Genomic DNA, 23,094 nt, shown 5'->3' on the forward strand with positions numbered 1-23,094 from the left:
CAACTGGAAAACGTCATACATTAGCATTTGCTGTTTAGCTTCGTTTTAGCCTGGTTTTTTTTTCGAGCAGGTTGAACCTAGACATATTTCAAGATTATTACATTAAATGTTTGCAAGGAATACGTTTAGTTATTACCCTTTGTCTATTCATTTAATTTCATTAAACCATTTGGTATGTTAATGACATAAATAAGGCTGATTACCATAGAACGGTTTTATGGTTATCAGTAAGGTATGTTAAAGTGAGTGTTCCAGCTCTAGCTTAGCGTTCAGTATAAAGGCAAGATGGGACTGTTAGCCCCGTTGTCAGTATGATGTGATTGTATAGAGTGTATTCGACAGTATACTTAACTATCAACAATGCTATACGCGAAGATCCAACACGTACTTTTTCATATGCAGCACATTGCACACATGGGAGGCTTTCATTAAAAATTCTAACTAACACACCAACCACTAACTAAAATGTTACCTGTTGATGCATTGATTATTTTATTATTATCAATACATAGAGCAAGGACATAACTGAGTCATTTGTTTCCAGAATGGACATTCTTTTTTGGTTTATCTGAAAAATTGATGCAGAATTATTTCTACCAGTTAATAATATATTTGTTTCAAACTAAATCCAACTCTCTGATTGGCAGATTATAATTCTTCCTATACTATTCCGAGAATGGCGCGAAAATTCGACGTAATCATGAAGTCACACTAGAGACCTCGAGGGTGCGTATTTATTTAGAAAAAATAATCAATTGGAAAATCAAAAGAATTGTACGTTTAAACGTAATTTATGTTACCAAGTAGTCTGAAAAATTAATCATAAACATATATGTAGCTATTTTCTAACTTCATAGGGTTATGAAATAAATTGTGTTTGTAATTTCTTCGCGGATTGACACAGTTTGCAAATTAAACAATTTTTTTTCATATCCTTATGAAGTTGAAAAATAGTAACATGAATGCTTAAATAAAAAGTACGAAAATACGACAAAGATCAACAATGTCCGTTACTTTATCCTTTGTTTTCAGAAAACGATTTCCCCCATCGTTTCAATAATATCCTACTATGAGCATTATAATTGTCCTATTAATATCTCGCTATGCATTGAACAACGGTTGTCCAGCCAGCCTCCTCTTCTATTGGTAGTTACTTCTATCATTGACTTAACGTTTATATAAACGAGAAGTAGCCTGTAATGGCATGGCATATGTATTGATGTCTCCAGAGGTTACCAACCGACGCAACCATGTCTGTGAGTGTCGTTTGTTTGGCCATTTTATTATACATTTTTTTCAACAACATTTAAATCTATATTGGCAAGCCGAGATATGAAAAGGTTGCATATCGATTAAAGTGAACTGTATTAATTTCCCGGTAGTGTCATAAGATCAACACATATTCGCATCAACTTATTGCATTGTTCTGAGTTGAAACAAAAAATGCGTGCGTTAGCACTGTTAATCCGGTACCTATCAATAGTGTACATAGAATATGAATTGGTCTTAAAGGTATTTATCTACACTGCGAAACAGGGAGTGGCTGATGCATCATTCTTTACAATATATATAGGGATTGGATTTCGGTTTTATGTTAATCATGCTTACATGGAGCAATTCCTCAAAGAATAAATTCTATGGGGCGCGTTAGCGCCCCCATCCATATTGAATATATTCTTAGAAGAATTGCTCCATACAAGCATGGGTAACATAAAACCGAAATCCAATCCCTATATTTACACTCACACTATTTTTTTATCTGTATTTTATATTTTGCAAAAAAATCGTCATTTGAAAGAAACGCACATAAAAAGTCGGTCAAAAGTGGGAGGAGCTTACTCAATTGAACAGCGAATGATGACTCTTCACGTAAGATAGAATTATTCATCCGCGACGACAAAAAAAATCGATATTTTAGTGTAAATAAACATGACAATCAAAGTCAATTTCAGAGATAATTTTATTTAATCAGATCAGAACTTTAAATATATATTCAATTTTGCCAAGAGTTAATAAATAACTTCATAACATAAAGTATTTGTACTGGGCCACAACTGTCAACACGTTGATCACTAATGGTGCATGTTTTATAATACACACGATTAAATTCTCAAAGAACAAAGACAAGAGAGTATGTTTATAACTGACCTCTGTCAGTGGGTCTCACGCCCGTCCACCCCAAAGACTCGATCGTAGGACGAAAACAGACACAGAGGTAATATTTACATTTGACATCCATCATTTTTAACAAAAATGAAAGCACTGTACGTCGCCCCAGTCGCGATATTTTTCCCCGTTTCTTTATACAAATGTTAATTTAAATGTTTGTACAATATATAAAGCATACATGTATTGTTTACATTTTTCCAATAAGTCTGTGAAAAACAACAATATACACGAAATGTTACGTCAAAATGTAAACAAAGCCATGTGTTTCTTTTTTTTAAAGTAGCCTCTGTACGTTGCATAGAACATTTTCATACGCAAGTTCAAAGTTCAATGTTACCATGCAGTTATGGTAAATAAAATCGGCTAGTACTTGAGTATAGTGAACAAGCCTAGCAAGTGTAAATATAACCCTAAAATATTGCTAAAATGTTATCATACATTTTGTGTAGTTAAAATATTTGACTAATTAGGTTAAAACATCCTAATGAGAACAACCAACTAAATATTTTTTACATAGACCACAGTGTTAAACTTTGTTAAAATTGTGTACTGTATTATTAAAACAAAGGGGTATTAGTTAGCTATTGCGTTCTATAATTAAAGTCTAGGTTCATATAACACTAGATAGAAAAAAATTGGGTCCTTCTGCTCAAACTCCAACCAGGGTAGCTATGTTGAAATCAGACGTATTTTGCAGTAAAAAATCCTGAAATTCTAATAGTTTTACCTATTCATTATCAAAATTGATATTTTGAACCTAAATCTCTACATTAATTTCCAAATTCTTGTCATGGTAATCTAGGATAATAACCTGTCAGTAAACATTTTTTACTTTTGGAATTCATGATTAGCCAGCCAATCAGCGGCCGAGCTAAAATTCTATCCTGGGCTCAATTTTGTATACACTGGGGCCATTTCGAAGGTCTTCTTTTTATTTAGTTGGCTGTTCCCTAATCGGAGTTAAAATCATTTTATAGCAGACAAAAACACTGCGATCCCGTATATTGTATTAGGGCTATACTTTAAAAGCTGCTGCAAAGTCAATTCCCTAATGGCTTATAACTTAAGTCGGAGACTTTTCATGTCGAACCTTTCCTATGATAGCGGTCTTAAACATATCATCCCCATTACAAATGTCTGGACGCTGTTTCTTTTTATTCAATATGATGTGTTGGTATAGATAAGGAGATTATTTACTGACCACTTTATTTGTTGGTAATCAAAATATACATTTCTATCATAGATATAAACTGTTCCGACAGATAATAAATACCCCTTCAGATTACATTTACTTATGTCTAATTCAGTGATAGGGGAACCGGTATGTTTTATTATCGTAGTCTGTCCTTGAACACTTCTATTAACTGTATTGTGACATTCGGATAGGAAGTATTGTCAGATAGTTGTGTCTGTGTGGATCTGCCGTAAACTATATCACTGTTTGGTGTCTGGCACCATACCCTTTTTGTTTGTATAACTTAAATATCAAACAAAGAACTGAAGGTCATGTAAGAATGGCCTGTGTACATCACAATCCGAACATTGGTGTCTTAAAAATGCGAAAATGATTCATTGACGAATATATTGTTACTTGTATTTGTATCTAATACGAAACTGCATGCCTCTGAATTAATTTGGCCCTTTTATGCGAACGGTCGTGAAAAGGTTCGCCGAGGTCTAAATGTGAGTACGTCGATTGGTACCTATAATACCGTACGATAAATCATTGACCGTGTACCTCACATCAATTAGTTGTCAGTATGATTCGGACACGTCTAGCCTCGCCAAATTGACTGTTAGTGGAAGTCGCAATAACTTTACATGGCTTGTTAGGTACCATGTCCCAAGGATAACTGCACTAGTGTGGCCTTACTTGTCAGCGCCATTGGACATTTGTCCACTCACGACCTCAGCAAGGTGCCCGTCTCAATACCAACGGAACCAATTGAACCTACAACCGTCGTTGCACTTGAGTCAATACTGAATACATTTTGAATCTTCTGACGACTGTAATTACTGTTTGGCAAATAGACTTATTCATCACGTACATTTGAGCCTGATGGCCAGTGACACATGCAATACCTGTTCCATATGTTACTAGTGCAATGTAATCTTAAACACTTATCTTTGGCTGGGAGTCCATTCTGAAGTCATGGCGTGACGTTTTGTAAATAGAAAATATGACGACAGGAATTCGATGACGGCGAAGGTTATGTAAGTTATTGCAGTTATGTAATATTAAAAAAATCTTTCTTGTATGCATTTACCATGCCAAACTTCCTCTTCAGAAAACGCCATAAGAAGTTGCCTCATGTAACGAATCAGGTGATAAGTTAACGTGACCATGAGACGGAATAGCAGTACACACAGTGTCTAGGTGACAGTTATCTACCATGTAGACGGAATAGCAGTACACACAGTGTCTAGGTGACAGTTATCTACCATGTGGACGGAATAGCAGTACACACAGTGTCTAGGTGACAGTTATCTACCATGTGGACGCAATAGTACATCGTACTGCCTACGTATTTACCATGATGATGTATATGACTTATTTATAAAATGCATCCCACAGCGGACTAGTGACTTACTATCCAAAAGAGTAACCAATCGCTCTTTATTCCAAGCAACTATAGTTGATTTTCCGCATATCTAGGTAGGGATACGTTTTATGTACGTTATGTTTCATGCATCGACGTTTCTATTTTATAATTCATTTTTAATACTATGTTGTTTATATATATCAATAAACCATATCAATTAAGTAAGTCAAACGCTTTCTAACCCCCTCCCCCAACCTTCTTACATATGCAATTCTAATCAGAAGCTTTAATCCAAACTTACCTTTTGAACCTTACACTGATTATTTGATTTATAGTACGATACAAATCATAGTCTGTAACACAACAGTATACCATCACGTCCAACGCCAAGTAGCTATTTCCTTATTGATAAACCGTGCACCGAACACTTGGTCCAGATGATTATCAACTGAACAGAAGCCACGTTTTACTGTAATATTAGAGAGCACAACACATAAGTAAACAGCTTCAATTTGTGGACATTGATGTGAATGGAATGTTTCAAAGCAAAGTATGTGTGGTTACAAAGTTTTGCCTTCTTTAAAATTAGATATCCTAACGATATAGGAAATTCCAATTGAAGCAAATAATTTATATCAATGACATTGATTGCATTGTATTTATTGGTTCCATGACATCTAAAGGCCCATACATAATACCATTAAACAATATAATGCGAAAATTGCACAATGTTAACCATCCACCACAGAGACGATTTGATTCACACCGCATTCATATAGGGCGTCAGTTAAGGGTAATTAAATCATCTTGTGACAATATGTTAGTGTCATTTGAGAGTTACCATCATCTTGTATACTGGTTTTAGTCCAATCCAATAATATTTGGAGTTCATCACAATAGAATGATAATATATCACCAAGCTTGTGTCTGCTTCTGAACATATAACCTGGCGATCACAAACAGAAACCTGATAAAAACATGTTGACTACTTTTTTTATATTTTGAGTTGAGTGCAACTGTGTCATGTATTGATAAATTTAATTAACAGTTCCAAATATCCATTAAAATCTTTATGTTCTACAAATGTAATACATTATTTGATTTTAGTGAAGCCTTCGACGTTAAGTTGCCTTAGACAATTCTAAAGCGTTCGTCAGTACTAATGTTCCAAGTAATTGTGTATTGTTAATTTGGATCTGTCTCATTTTAAGGCTTCGGTGTAAATTACGATATTCATTGATGTGTAAATACCAGATTCCTGGATATTAAGCTAGCTGTTGTCGAAATGAAGGATTTCGAACACCGATTACACACTGCATTTTAATGAAAGTATTTGTAGTGTTCGCTTAGTAATAGCAAAATGATGCAACAATGGAATGCAATACATATTTCGCACACCTAACACAGTAACAAGTCAAAGCAAGTGTCTGGCGACATTTACAACACATGTGGTGTGACATTTATTGTGCCGCATGAACTTTTACCTAGAAATGAATCCCATTACATGACATTTGTGACGAGCATGTTCATGACCAGGGAGGCACAGGTTATAATTATTATATAATTATTAGCCTTCCCGTGTGTACTTTAAACGTCAATCAGTAACACGATAATACATTTACAGCCATAATTGTGGTGAAGGAGGAATTAGTGTGTTTTGTGTCGATACCCTTTTTCCGGATTGGACCGACGTTTTTTTCGAGAATGGACATCTTTTATATGAATGTACTCCGATTTTTAAAAAAATATCTACATAGATAACGATATTCATTAATGGATATTTTATTTGATATTAGTACATCACATGATAATTACTAGGAATGCGATTGGATAACAGCCAAGGTCTATTTTGCGGCAGTTCTCCTACACTGTATAGTGTTGTCTGGCGAGGAATAGTCCCCTCGTCTTCGACTCGGGGACTATACATGTACCTCGCCAGACAAGACTACAGGAGAACTGTTCCCTCTGGAAAGGGCCATAATAGAATATCAGTGCATGTAGTCCTACTAAAATAAATACTAACTGATGTAAACGAATGACAATATCAATATTAGGCGGATATTCCCAGAATGCATTATTTCCTTTACTCCTATCGTAATCCTATGATCGACTGTGTCGTCTAATCCCGCTACAGTAATAAAACAGCAAAAATTCCCCTTGAACAATCAATGTTTCATCGGATCGGCTATGCTTTACGAAATGATATAATGAGAGATAAAAAACGGAATGCTATCAGCTCTGCCTGTGTATGTCAAGGATATATTTATAAAAAAAATCGAATAATCCGATGTTTTATTGCAACCAAGACACATTGAAACATAAGTACGTTAAATATATTGCTTAATCAACACGGAGGACGTTGGTCTGTTATAGATTTAACGCAACTGAAATAAACCGCGAACTTACAAAACATAGACGTTCACATTCACATTCAATGTATTGCACACATGAGGGCGTATTTAACGGCCTATGAAGTAAAATCGAAAGACGTTAGTTGGTCCTTGATTACGCCATTGAAATATACGGCAACCATACAAAACATTCAGACATCGACATTATACCAGTCATAATAAATTATCTTGACTTTCATTAGCACCTTAAATATAATATGTCAAAGTAAAATAATATACTCAGATGCAGTATCCAAAAACAAATAGCAATATATAACCATATATTCATTTACTGTTCTATCAACATTAGTGACTTGTTTATATTATATACTATACATGTGTATAATTTGACTGAAGGCAAAGACTGGTAATTTTTTGGTAATTCCTGGTAATTTTTTGGTAATTCCTAGTAATTATCATGTGATGTACTAATATCAAATAAAATATCCATTAATGAATATCGTTATCTATGTAGATATTTTTTTTAAAAATCGGAGTACATTTCATATAAAAGATGTCCATTCTCGAAAAAAAAAGACTGTTACAAAGTTCAATTCGTGGAGACGAACTATCTGTTTATTTTTCATTCATATATTCACACTCTATCCTTGTCCCAAAACCCCTTTTTGAGAAGGAAATCTACATAACAAAAAGAAGATTTTTTTTTATTTCCGTTTTTGGTTAGCTGAGTATATTAAAAGGTGGTCTATCACTTGAACGCTTGCAGATAAAGAGCAATAGCACTGAGCTTCTGCCGGATGAAGATTACGTTTCATCAGATCATAAAAGCGTTTGAACCGCTTGATTGTATAATGAGCTGACTTCAAAGCATCACATTCACGCTGATGGATTTTTTTCAGTGGGTAAAAATGGCGGCCGCAAACTGAAGCTGTCAGTGTGTAGGATTGAATTTTGAAAATTGAGTTTTTCTTATATTTTCATGTATGTGTTACCTTAAAAGTGCTTCGTACTTTGCGCCCTTTTAATAGTATTATACAATGTATACAATACTATTTCATTTTCGGATGAAGCTTTAAAAGTGTACACAGGTGGCCACGATTTAGGTAGTGAATATTCATCAGTAACGGACTGAGCAGTTACTCTTATCAAAGGTACATGTATCTACCTGTCAGTTGCCCTGGTGACACTCAGCATGCGTGGCTATATTAGAGAAATTCCTCGCGTTAAACGTAACGGGGCAGACTGTTTCCCCAGGATCAACAAATGACATGCTAGACAAACATCCATTGATGACAGCCTGTTGTACAGTGTGACCTAGCCGGAGTTACAAACAAGCATTTTATTGATGATTTTACTACTGTTATTACTTATCATGTCTGAGAAAACAGGTTTCGAAGATATCTCCGCTTGAAACGTAAGGAATAAGAAAATAGTTATTCAGTTTTCAAAACGTTTCAAAAAGGTTCACGATGTATCCTATCCGACTTCAACGGTAAAGATGTTATACATTTCTTCTCGTTATGTAAGGGAAATAAGACAAAAACAATCGTCGATGGCAGTAATGGATAACTAAAATTGTATGTAATTATCCAAACTGTAACAAACAATGCAATTAAACACCTGTGACTGATTCATTCAAGAATAAACAACTTATTAATAGGTATATTGTAATAATCAATTTGGTCGATGGTCTGAATCTCAAAACTAGTGCGATCTGGTTAATCTGCAAATTTTCCGTCAGTACATAGAGGCTTATCTGTAATGAGTCGTAATGAATCTGAATCCCCACATTAAGTATTATTATTATTTTTACTATTTTTGATGGAAAAAAATGCTCACCTTAAAATCTAATATTCTTAGATCTGAGTGGGAAAAATTGAAGAAAAAGTCGGGCCGTTCTAATACCACTCAGTGACAGGCAAACTATTTTGCACGAAGATACATTAGGATCTGTATTTTGTGTTCTTTTCAAACCATATTTTCTAGGGCATATGGCAATTTCAGTCAAATGACAAAGGGTGAACATTGACGTTTTTGGATTATGTATGTCCTAAACAATTCCATATTAGTGCAGAAATGATACGTGTATTTGAACAGTTTGTAAGTTTCAGCTCAGAAAATAGATAAAAATTGGAGAAGTAGGTCATAAATACATAATTACTGTTTTGGTTAATGATGTTGCTAAAAAACATTATTTGATTCAACTGATATAACATAATACATGATTGTTATATTCGCATAATTTTTCAAAGCCTCATTTAATAAGTAATTGTAATAGTGAAAAGCTGATTCTGGCTGGATATTTTATGTGTATCGACCATTTTCATACATATCTTTTTTAATCGACCATTTCCATACATATCTTTTTTCAGAAGAGCGTTGTTTTAAAAATCTCCAACATGAGTTTCGTTATTTATGATATCATCATATTTCACGACTGACCGTTCCAATTACCTTCTTTTTTCAAGACTAAAACATTTATCGTTCAGCGTTGTTAATTGGATAAGATTTATTCCAAGAAAACACAGCACTTACATACCACAGCCTACTGAAACAAACATACAATGGTACACACATAGCATAACATGACCTGGACTTTCTCAAGCCTTCCGATTATCTAATGATGCCATCCTCAATATGGAATATGCGGCATGTGTGATTGCCTGTATGTTTTTGGAGACTGCGGTATATCAGTGTCTTATCCGCTTTGCAATGTTATCATACTAAAAAAATCGCCAATACCACATAACCGGTCACATTATACGACAACGACAAACCAGTCGTTCAACTCTCTTAGTGCAGAAGAAATACTCTCACTTTTATAGACTATGCTGTTTCTCGCTCAGGAAACAGAGCCCATAGTGTTCTTCGTGGGGCCAAACACTGAATTTAAACTCAAAACGGAGATAGTAACAAGAACAAGGAAGTATTTTACGAGAAAAAGAACATATAAGATATTATATTTATGATCATGCAATGTGGGAGCAGGTACCATTGTAATGGTCTACTTGTGGGGATGGATATACTTTTCTAAATGTGGATAAACAATCACATATAATGTATTTTCGTAGCAATAATTCGTCAACCTACAGTTCAGATGTAAATGTGGTTAAGTTTACGATATTTCAGTTATTATATTACTAATCTGATACAGCTGGCTACCTAACTTCAAAATCTGTAGAAAGTAAAGTATATCTACTACAGATATCTGCCACCACACGACTAAAACTCCAGCACGTCTGGAAAAGTCCATAAAATACGGAGCACAACAATAAACTCGGTGACAGGAAGAGGCCGTCTGTCATTAAAATACAATTTTGGGATACCTATTAGCATGCAAAGTATTGATGGCTAAAATATTTGTTGTCGTCATTTTAAAGTTGAAGATTGGTAAATCTTATACGATAATTGTCAGAAATGCCATCGATAAAACAAGTCTCATATTCCTTTGACGAAATAAAACAAGACGATACATTGATATCGGTTGCCTCAAAGCAAATATTGAACGACCAGAATCGGAATGACATATATGATATATTAGAGCCCTTTCCTTTCATTTCCTTCAATCAGAGGGAAACCAAGGGAAGTAACTCTTGAAGATACTAAGGATACAACAACACAAAACATAATATAGCAAACCATTTTTTACAGTATTGTATTTTACAATGAGAACAATATTCAGTAGATCTTAGTCAGTCATTTTACGAAAAATCTTACATATAAAAATATCCGTAACATAATTCATTACTTATGATAGAGCTTTATTGTGTTACATGATATGAAAAACTCGTGATTTGCGCATATTTGTTTTTATTTTTATTTGGTTTTCCTCTGTGTTCTGAGTGGTGATCATTATAATTACAAGATTACACTACCATGGCGTCTTATCATAATATAATATTTCTGATTTATTGAAGCAAAAAAAAAAAGGTTCCCGTGAACGTATTTTTTTCATCATGTTTTCCATGGTTATAGAAAAAAAGTACAAAAAGTGAAAACCTTAAAATAGCAAAGGGCACTACTAGACCATAAGAACCAATGTGTCTATGAAGTTTCGTGGAAATATCTCTTCTGGTTTTAGAGTTATGCTCCGGAAACGAACCTGGTACAAAAATAATGATATTTTCAGCAATGTTTTTTCATGGTAACGGAAAAAAATGCGAAAAAAAATGAAAACCTAAAAATAGCAAAAGGCACTACTAGACCATAAGACCAATGTGTGTATGAAGTTTCATGGAAATATCTCTACTGGTTTTAGAGTTATGCTCCGGAAACCATTCGTACGGATGGACAGACGGACGGAACCCATTTGTTATATCCCCCGCCAACTTCGTTGGACGGGGGATAAAAAGGTTCCCGTGAACGTATTTTGCTCCTAGACTGATTTCAGACAGGCTAATGTCCTCAAAGATTACACGGCGACGTCCGCGTAGGGGAGGAGACTGGAATTTGAATTCATTTGGAATAACATGTACGCTATAAAAGGCTAATGAAAAAGAGGTGATTAGAAAACCCTGCGTACAACAAAAAGTTCAATATTCAATATTTTAGCTGACAATGTTAGTTCAAAAGAATTTAATTGAATTAAAAAAATAAGTCAGAACACTTGTATTTCAATCGCTTATACATGTTTTTCTCTACCAGTATTCCGACGCACTCACCGACCCCTATACAAAACGCGTGAATGGACACACATGTGCTCAGTCTAGTAGTTGTCCACTATGTATCACCTACTAATACGTAAACGAATCTCTTACAAGTAAATCTGTATGGGGCTTGTTTTAGCAAGAAAACATGTCAACTCCACTAAGCTGTCGATGTTTCTCAAAATAACATTCCCTCATAAGTGAATAGAAATAATAACCCGGCCACATATCCCCATGTATATTCGCGTACCCGATGTACTCGACTGCGTGCACGTGAAAACCTGTCCCGAACGAACTGAGCCTTCCACAGTTCCATATATATGAACTACCAATGACACACACGTTTACATGTTCGTGTAAAAGCAAGTGTATATTGAAGGGTTTTATTAGCTTGTGCTCGACATTTTTTTGGGATCTAACTGCCAATATAACTTCAAAGAAACCTTGTCAGGTGAGTGCAGTGTTCATTTTCAGTTTGATAATGCTATCTGCAATATACGTGTATACGGGACAAGTGTTTAGAATGACGCACGTGTCTCAAAGTCACGTGCGGATATGTTTTTAGAATGACGCCCGAATATAACTGTTCTACAAACAAGTCATCCGTCCGAGTCACGGTATGTATTGATATTAAGTAACAAGAAAAATGTCATTAAACACTAAGCATGTAATAACTTTGATATTGTGGGTTGGAAATGATACATCCTGCCGTTCAAATAACAAGAATCTCGTTGTTTGGTTTGCATATAAAAGCAAAAACCAGAAAGTGACTTCATGGAAAACAATTAGCCCTGCAGGTAGAGCGTTAGAATTGTACCTGCTGCCCCCCTATTGCATGATGGGATAAGGCGACTAAATTTAGGAACTTATCTTTTTCTCTTCTTCCTAACTGACCTTATATCTCCTAATGCCTCCCTTGGCACCGCCTCACTTTTGGCCTTGAGTTGAGCGTTCCGCCCCTGTGAGGAGGGCTCTTGGTTCTGTCCCCTGGCGGTGACACACCGAAGCCTATAATGATGTTAGTTTCTGCTCCTGCTTAGCGTTCAGCAAACAGGGAGTTGGACGACTGGTTCAGTGTAATGTGACCGGGTAGGGTGTGTTGCTTGGTATCTCCGGCGGCATGCTTCAGTGATATAGCACTATAAAAAGGGCAACAGTTCCACTATACTATACAAGAAGACACAACACGAACATACCGCATTCTCCATTTACACGCACCTCGCACTTCACACACGCTACAAACTACATACATGGGAGGCCGTCCTTGCACGACCCTGACTTGTTGATAGGACGTTAAAATGACCTAAACAAAGCATCGGGAAAGAAAACTGCAAAATCCCGTCGGAAATTAACGTAATTTGTTTGCCAGATAATATGAAGCATAATTGTAATGACATTGTAAAGCGTGGTAGACTGTTTTTGTTAGGTTATATAATATAGTCTGTGGACTTCCCTACCATATGGATGTCGAATATGACAAAGATACACAACGGTAAATATACCACGCTGTCTCACAAACATACACAGATATGCACATTTGAGACCGCCCTCAATAGATGACTATTTTATATTAGTACACAAAGTCCTTATAGTCAACCCCTCTGTTTCGTCAATGCACATCCAGTAAAATCCCGTTCCTCTTTCAAATGACGACTTGGGCACTTTACATTTACTTTGACTGTATGCGTGTGGGCAGACATATTATTTGTTGTTAACACATCTCAATTCATCTTTCTTTGAATCATAATGACATGTACAAACACGTCTTTTTTCGTCTCACATTTGCTTATTTCCATGTTACAACAGTGTGAAAATGGCACTATATACTGTATATGAATGTAATGGCGCGTTTGTAAGCCATCTGGTATATAGGCTATAGTGTAGACAACACGAATTTCACACCGTTATCATAGGCATATGATTATATAATTAGCAGCACTGTTAAAGTCATTAATTATCTTCATCACTTAGACACGGAAATATAGCATAAGTAACACTATAAAGCATCTGAAGGTATCGCTATTCAGGGGTCCAATAGGTATGGTAATTATATTGTCATAACAGTTGGTATTTCGTTTTAAATCACTGATGTATGAAGAATGCACACATATACTGTTTTATCTCTAGATGTCAATGGATCGTACAACTAAAAAAACCAACAAAAAACCTTCGAATTTTAAAATAACAAAATGCATCCATACAAACATTAAATTTACTTTTGATCTACTGTGAAGTGGCTAAATAAGCTTTAGATTACATCTTCAATAAACATATAAATTATTTCAGATGGATCAATCTGCATAAATATGTGTATGTCAAATGCCTGTTGCACATTTTCAATTTAAAAAACATTTTCACAAAATTTCACCAGTCATTTCATAGTGATGTGATACACTGACCTGTGAACCTAACTTATGTAAACTGAAAGTCAGATGTCTCTATCTGCGCCAAATGGTTCCTTCGTTGGCTACTAATTTACTCTTTTTGACTATTAACATTAAGTAATGTGTGTTCTGTTTATATTTCACTCTATTATTACAGTGTATCATTGTAATGGTGATCATTGATATTATGTTGCTCTCTCATCACATACAATGCCGTGTCTACCTCTTTTTTACAAATGTACATTATGTACCAAAACTACTCCTATCATTTGTTATGGCGATCCTCAGCTTGACAAATATTTTTTCTAGACAATGCAGTCGAGATACCATTGTTTTTATTTAAAACAATTACATCATGCTGTCTCGACTAAATTAAAGTCCTCAAAGACTTTGTTACGGCGACGTCCGCGTAGGGGAGGAGACTGCTTCTGCTGTCACATTGAATTCATTTTGGAATAACATGTACGCTAAAAGGCTAATGAAAAAAGAGTTGATTAGAAAACACTGCGTACAACTAAACGATCAATATTCAATATTTAAGCTGACAATGTTAGTTCAAAAGAATTTAATTGAATTTAAAAACATTGGGTAAGAACACTTGTATTTCAATCGCATATACATGATTTTCTCTACCAGTATTCCGAAGCACTCACCGACCCCTTTACTAAACGCGTGAATGGATACACATGTGCTCAGTCTAGTAGTTGTCCACTATGTATCACCTACTAATACGTAAACAAATTTCTTACAAGTAAATCTGTATGGGGCTTGTTTTAGCAAGAAAACATGTGAACTCCACAAATAAAGCTGTCGATGTTTCTCAAAATAACATTCCCTCATAAGTGAATAGAAATAATAACCCGGCCACATATCCCCACGTATGATCGCGTACCCGATGTACTCGACTGCGTGCACGTGAACACCTGTCCCGAACGAGCTAGCCAACCCTTCCATATATATGAACTACCAATGACACACACGTTTACATGTACGTGTAAAACCAAGCGTATATTGAAGTGTTTTATTAGCTTGTGCTCGACATTTGTTGGGATCTAACTGCCAATATTACTTCAAAGAAACCTTGTAAGGTGAGTGCAGTGTTCATTTTCAGTTTGATAATGTTATCTGCAATAGCGGGGACATGTGTATACGGGACAAGATATGTTTAGAATGACGCACGTGTCTCAAGTCACGTGCGGTATATAGTGTGTTCTTCAGTTAGGTGGGTTGGATAGATTAACATCCGAATATAACTGTTCGGAAAATAAATAAATTACAAACAAGCATAAAAAAAATAATTAAAATATCCATGTTGTCTGAGTCACACAATGAATGTATTGATATCAATGGATAAGAAGAAAAATAATCATTAAACACAAAATTAAGCATGCAATAACTTTGATATTGTGCGAGGAAATATACATACTGCCGTTCAAATTCAAATAACAAGAATCTAGTATGTTTGGTTTGCATATAAAAGCAAAAACCAGAAAGTGACCACATGGAAAACAATTAGCCCTGCAGGTAGAGCGTTAGAACTGTACCTGCTGCCCCTATTGCATGATAGGATAAGGTGACTAAATTTAGGAATTTATCTCTTCTTCCTAACTGACTTTATGTTTCCTAATGCCTCCCTTGGCACCGCCTCACTTTTGGCCTTGAGTTGAGCGTTCGCCCCTGTGCGGAGGGCTCTTGGTTTTGTCCCCTGGCCGAGACACACCGAAGTCTAAAATAATGGTAGTTTCTGCTCCTGCTTAGCGTTCAGCAAACTGGGAGTGGGACGACTGGTTTGCCCGTTGTCAGTGTAATGTGACCGGGTAGGATGTGTTGCTTGGTGTTTTCGGCGGCATTCCTCCGTGATATAGCGCTATAAAAAGGGCAACAGTTCCACTATACAAGAAGACACAACACGAACATACCGCAGTGTCCCATATCACGCACCCCGCACTTCACACACGCTACACACTGCTTACATGGGGGCCGTCCTTGCAATACCCTGGCTGTTGATAGGACGTTAAAATAACTAAACATACAAGCAAACAAACAAACAAAGTCATCGGGAAAGAAAACTGCAAAACCCCATTGGAAATTAACGTAAAGTTTGCCAGATAATATGAAGCATATCCGCAATGTAGCCCTGCAGTTAGGGCGTTAGAATTGTACCTGCTGCCCCTATTGCATGATCGTAAAAGGCGACTAAATTTAGGATCTTATCTTTTCTTTTCTTCCTAACTGACTTTATCTTTCCTAATGCCTCCCTTGGCACCGCCTCACTTTTGGCCTTGGGTTGAGCGTTCGCCCCTGTGAGGAAGGCTCTGGGTTCTGTCCCCTAGCCGAGACACACCAAAGTCTATACAAGTGGTAGTTTCTGCTCCTGCTTATCGCTCAGCAAACGGGGAGTGGGACGACTGGTTCGCCCGTTGTCAGTATATAATGTGACCGGGTAGGGGTGTGTTGCTTGGTGTCTTCGGCGGCATGCTTCAGTGATATAGCACTATAAAAAGGGCAACAGTTCCACTATACAAGAAGACACTACATGAATATACCGCAGTCTCCCAAAACAAGCACCTCTCACAACATACACGCACCACACAGCATACATGGGAGGCCGTCCTTACATGACCATAGCTGTTAATAGGACGTTTAATCAATCAAACAAACAAACAAACAATGACATCGTAAAGCGTGGTAGACTGTTTTTTGTTAGGGTATATAATATATAGTTGGACTTCCCTACCATATGGATGTCGACTATGACAAAGGGACACACCGCGAATATACCACACTGTCTCACAAACATACACTAATATGCACATTTTAGACCGCCGTCAACAGATGACTATTTCATATAAGTACATAAAGTCCTACCAATCAACCCCCTCTGTTTCGTCAATGCCCATCCAGTAAAATCCCGTTCCTCTATGAAGACTAAGGCACTTTACATTTACGTTGACTGTATGCGTGTGGGCAGACATATTAATTTGATGTTAACACATCTCCATTCATCTTTCTTTGATCATGATAACATGTACAAACACGTCTTTTTTCGTCTCACATTTGCTTATTTTCATGTTACAACAGTGTGAAAAAGGCATTATATGCTGTATATGAATGTAATGGTGCGTTTGTATGTTATCTGGTATGTAGGCTATAGCGTAGACCACACGAATTTCACTGTTATCATAGGCATATGATTATATAATTAGCAGCACTGTTAAAGTCATTAATTATCTTCATCACTTAGACACGGAAATATAGCATAAGTAACACTATAAAGCATCTAAAGGTATCGCTATTCAGGGGTCCAATAGGTATGGTTAATTATATTGTCATAACAGTTGGTATTTCGTTTAAAATCACTGATGTAGGAAGAGATGTACACATAGTACTGTTTATCCTCTCTCAGATGGATCAATGGATCGTACAACTAAAACAAAAACAACAAAAAAGTAACATTTCATAGCGATTCGAATAAACAAGTCTTTACGTTATGATGTTTGATTTTTTTTGAATAACAATTGCATGATCGTAAAAGGCGAACTAAATTTAGGATCTTTATCTTTTTCTCTTATTCCTAACTGACTTTATCTTTCTCTACATGCCTCCTTTGGATACCCGCCCCACTTTTGGCCTCTGAGTTTGAGCGTTTTTGCCCCTGTGAGGAAGGCCCCTGGTTTCTGTCCCCTGGCCCGAAGACACACCAAGGTCTATAAAAGTGGGAGTTTCTGATACTTAGCACTGCTAGCGTTTCAGTCTTACAGAGTGTAGGGGACCGGACCTGGTTCGCGCCCATTGTCAGCTATAATGTGACAGTGGAGGTGGGGTGTGTTGCTTGGGTGTCCCTTCGGCGGCATGCTTGTGCTAGCACTATATAAAAAGGGCAACATTTCCACTATCACTAATAAACGCAGTTTCCCAAAAAACACCGCACCTCGCACAACATACAAAACCAGGACCGCATACGATTGGGACGTCCTTAAATGACCCAAATAGCTGTTACTAATATTATCAAACAATTAACAAACAAACAAAAAATCTTATCACTCTATTATTACAGTGTATCATTGTAATGGTGATTATTGATATTATGTTGCTCTCATCACATACAATGCCGTGTCTACCTCTGTTTACAAATGAACATTATGTACCAAAACTACACATATCATTTGTTATGGTGATCTTCAGCTTGGATAAATACGTTTTACTACCTTCTTTATATTAGCTTTCTGTGGTTGACATTTGTCATGTATAACATTTAACATTCTAATTTCAATGCATGCGGGGGTGTAGCGATATCACCTGTCGATACACTGATGCTAATCATCTAGACAATGCAGTCGATATCATTGTTTTTATTTAAAACAATTACACCATGCTGTGCCACCTGCATTAAAGACGCTGAATAAAGGAGCCGTTGTAATGGAACTGGAAACAGAAGCGTGTAGGAAATCGCATCAATCGTCCACAAATAGAAAGACGATGCTGCGTTAATTACAAATTTGTGCATATCAAGGTTTGGTTACAAGTCGTTCTCAGGTACCATATATCTAGGCAGTCTCGTGGCACCAAACCAGTGTCTTTAACCACTGACAATCTGTTCTCCATTTGTTGAAGCAATCTTTTCTAATTACATTTTCAGATTATACAATTAATCTCAAACACAATTTGACGTGTATAACATATCAAGGATTCGCTCCTTTTATCCTATAGAATATCCCTTAGCAATTTCGGAAAAATTCATTGAACATTCTAGCCAAAATGCGATTGTTTTGTATTAGTCCTTTCCCTTCTAAATTTTTACTGTAATAACGAATGTGTTGATTTCAAAGAATTTCCTACAGTTGTACGAGCTAAATGCAAGTTTGAAGTGTATTATTGTATTGACTTAAAGGCATTTTGTCACTTTTCTCTGGTTTTTATCACGGTGTAATCTAGTAAAATCAGCTATTAGTTCCGCATTATCATCAAAGATGTGTTTGGTTGATTGACCTGAAGAGTTTTTAAGGTCATAAAAGATAAATTTTAATGTCGCATTTATGGTATGCATCCACATGAACCTTTCTTACATGATAAAGCTACCAATTAAAATATATTGTATGCGATACGTATGGCCTTATTATTCAGAAATATTGCAAATAATGACCTGAAGATATCTCTCTTCGATGTTACTGGACTGTGGTTTTTAAGAGAGACATATGTGTTGACTATTTAAACAAAATATACCACCGATATTTATGTTCGTCTATATTTTATTTCTCTGATAATGTACAAGGTACATCACAAGAATGATATGATCTTTGAAATATGATCCCATGTTTTCAGACCGGAATCAAAGAAGCCATATCCCTCTACTCTGAATTAGACAACTCCATAACAAGACTATCAGAGAACATGATTAAAGACGATTGTATCCTACACTAATTAGTGACAGTAGCCAACAGTGAGTGCTGCACTCTAAATCAAAGACAAATCTGAACCAGAACAGGAAATGTGTCTGTTTCTGACATAGCTGCCTAATTTTATTAACATCTAATGATGATTGAAGGCGAAACAATATTCCAATTCTGTCTTGTATATATAAGTTGTCACTGAACGTGTTAAACACATAAAAATCGGATGTTAAATTACCCAGTGAACTGTGGAATAAATCACACCCTTACTGTTCTTTATTCATTACAAACATTAACGAAAGATGAAATTTACGCTGATATTGTTCATTTAAATGCAATGAATTATCAATAATTTAATAATTTATTTATAGGGTAGCGCAATGACAGAATGGCTTAGTGAGTAGGGTATCATCTATTTTCTGTTTAAACAATTTTATTTTCACGCACATAACAGCTAGTCATTTAAGGATGGCTTCACACCTTTGCATTATGTCGCGAACAGGAAAGTCTGTATGTTTAGGGATGCTGCGGCATATTAGTGTTGTGTCAAATTGAGTGAACACAAGTATACAGTCAACATGTTAAGGCACATCAACCATAATTTGTAAGTTCAGCATAAAAACGAATGGGACGATTGCTTCGTCCATGTTACCGAGTGGAGTGTGCCGTTTCGGTGTCTTGGCACACTGTTCCAATTATAAGACAATAGACGAGAGGAACATTTCACCCCTTCAAGAAGACAATGTACATGTATATGTTAGTCGGATAAAAAAAAGTACTCTGAACATGCAAAGAACAGCGTACAGTGAAGACTGTCAATAACATGACCGGTATTAGGTAACTGAGCTCAATAAATTAATAACTAAACGTTTATTTGAATGTGACCCTAGAATTATCTTTGGTTACATTGATATAATATTGAGAATATTTATGAATGCTTGTTATATATTTGTGACGTACAGTGTAGAGAGACACACTAGCGTCTTAATCCCGTCTAAATCGTCCAATTTACATAATAATAGCGATGTGATGAGGTCAGAGGTCACAAGGGAGTGGAAGCTCTATAGAAAGTGTCACGTGCCGATCATTTCTGACATGTTGTCAAGGAGACAAAATGATTGGCTTCCTTCTTTATATCGCATGAAGCCAATGATATAGTCGGATACGAACTTTATCAAAACACAATCGATGATATTTCCATAACTGAATTTTCGATTTTTCTTCATACCTTAAACCAATTTTCTATCGGGTTTGATTTCCCTTTGCGAATTTACGTGCAAAGCGAAATTAACCCCCGGTAATTACCATCTATACCATATAAATTATATTGATAGAAATTCTTCTTCAATTTTGCAATCCGCAAATTTTTATTTTTGCGAACTTGTTTTGAAGTTAAAATCGCGGAATTCAATAGCCGCAAAATAATGTTTGGTTGTAGTAACTTATAATTTTGAAAGTTTGAAACCAGTACGATGAATTGTAGTTCCGATCAGATTATAAATGAACTTGAACTTTTACTTTTTGTTCGATGACTCGGCTACAACTTCAGGTGCAAAATACGCTGTACGTTTAGTTCTCTCATTAGACTCAGATATGTCCATTGACTGACATGGTTAGGAACTATTAACAGTGGGTATTTCTAAACATAGATTTCCACCTATTATCATAACTATCGCCGAAATGTACAATGTATTGCAATTGTGTGAGATGTTTCATATATGTAAACAAAGCTTTTACCTAACGGACTCAAGAAAAATGTCTTCGAAATATGTGTTTACATCATCTTTTTTTAGATAATTCACCAAATTTGCTAGCGAAGGGAATTATGAAAGATTTTTTTATATAACTCCTGTTTCATGCGGAGTATCCCACTACATACCCTTGTACAATTGTAATGATTTCAGTGAAACTAAAGCCTATCGTATGATTATATTTGTGGTTTTTACCGTCTCTTATATTTCATTCAGCATCGACTAAACGATAAAGTGATATCGTTCCTAAATTATTTCATTCAAATATTTATGGTAATCGTATGATTCGCTGTTATACGATGTCCACTGGCAAAGCAGGATCAATTAAACAGCTGATATAACTTGTTTGTTACCGATACAAAATCCACGATGAAGCGGTGTTAAATGGGCACTGAATGAACTTGGAGCCGTCTTTAGGAAGCCATTGAAAGAGTTCCGAGTCCTTTCTCTATAAATACCATGTCATTTGAGTGGAGATTGATATGGATTAAAATCAACAAATTTAATCATGGACATTTCAAGGACTAATGTTAGAAAATCGGACTCAAGTGCCACAGATACCGATAGTGTTTTGTTAAACTGCTTCGGTTGAAAACAAATTAATTGTCAAGCAATGGTTCTAATAAGGACATCACCATTCTTCTATCAATTTTAAGAATACTTGCCGGCTTTTATTGTGTCGTATTAACCATGAATGATGTCAATTGATTTGGATTATAACATTTTGTATCAAAACATCTTAAAAAAATCTATTGTTACAGTTTCTGTCTGATTTTCGTATTCAAGAGTTTTCCCATTAAAAAAAGATAATCTCTTAATTCAGACCGATATTCATGCTGGTATGTCAGAGAGCACGTTTCATACCAACCAAAAGTGTATATTCTATAGAGATACAATCGCACGTCAACCGTTATACAGAACAATAATGTTACTGACATATCTCCACTATCTGGTTGATATTTCCAGAAAACGTTTCTATAGCATAATCATCTTCTGATGCTGCGGCATTTTGTGATGCAATTAGACACAAAATGAGCCTTCATAACACCAATATTTAGTTTATGTAAGAACGGCCTTCGCTGTATGTGTTGTGTGAGTGAATATCTGTGTGTTTGGTTAGCCGTGGTGTATTCCCTGTGGTCCTTTATTGATATCTAACTGAAACATGCCGGTTCTTGGTTGAGATTATTAGGGCGCAGCCCTTCGTGCCCCCAGGGCACGAAGTGCGAAGCACTTCAAAGGTAACAGATACACGAAAATATAAGAAAAATCACAATCTTCAAAATTCAATCTTACACACTGACAGCTTCAGTTTGCGGCCGCCATTTTTTCATACATATGGGGAGGTTGTGTTTTGCACCGGTACTGCTCTTCCAGTAAATATATTTTTAACTAATGCAATTGCATAACAGGAGTAATTAAACATTTTTTATTATTTTTTAAAAAAATACTAATAATAACACTTTGAAAATTAAAAGCTATGAATGCAGTCAAAAGATCAAACAAGGCGAAGATGAGCACAAGCAATCATAACGTCACATAACGTCAGCAAATGGTGCGAAATCATAGGATTCGCATACGCGGCACTTCAGGCCTTGAATGGACACAGAGAAATCCGAATTTTTGAGTTCATGTCTTTTAGTTTATGATAGAAAATTACTACATCATAATATACTTCTATAGTTTAAAGTGCATCTTTTTATTTCTAAATTATGTCTTCTACATGAAATAGAAAATAAAATAAACAAGTAGAGCTTCGCTCTTCCCATGCCGAGCATGATTCATATTAAAACATCTGGCTGCGCCCTTTAAGGCCTTGCCTTCCGTCATATTATATATTTATGTCATTTCAGGACGGCC

The sequence above is a fragment of the Argopecten irradians genome, chromosome 13, assembly GCF_041381155.1.
Source record: "Argopecten irradians isolate NY chromosome 13, Ai_NY, whole genome shotgun sequence".
Taxonomy (NCBI): Eukaryota; Metazoa; Mollusca; class Bivalvia; order Pectinida; family Pectinidae; genus Argopecten; species Argopecten irradians.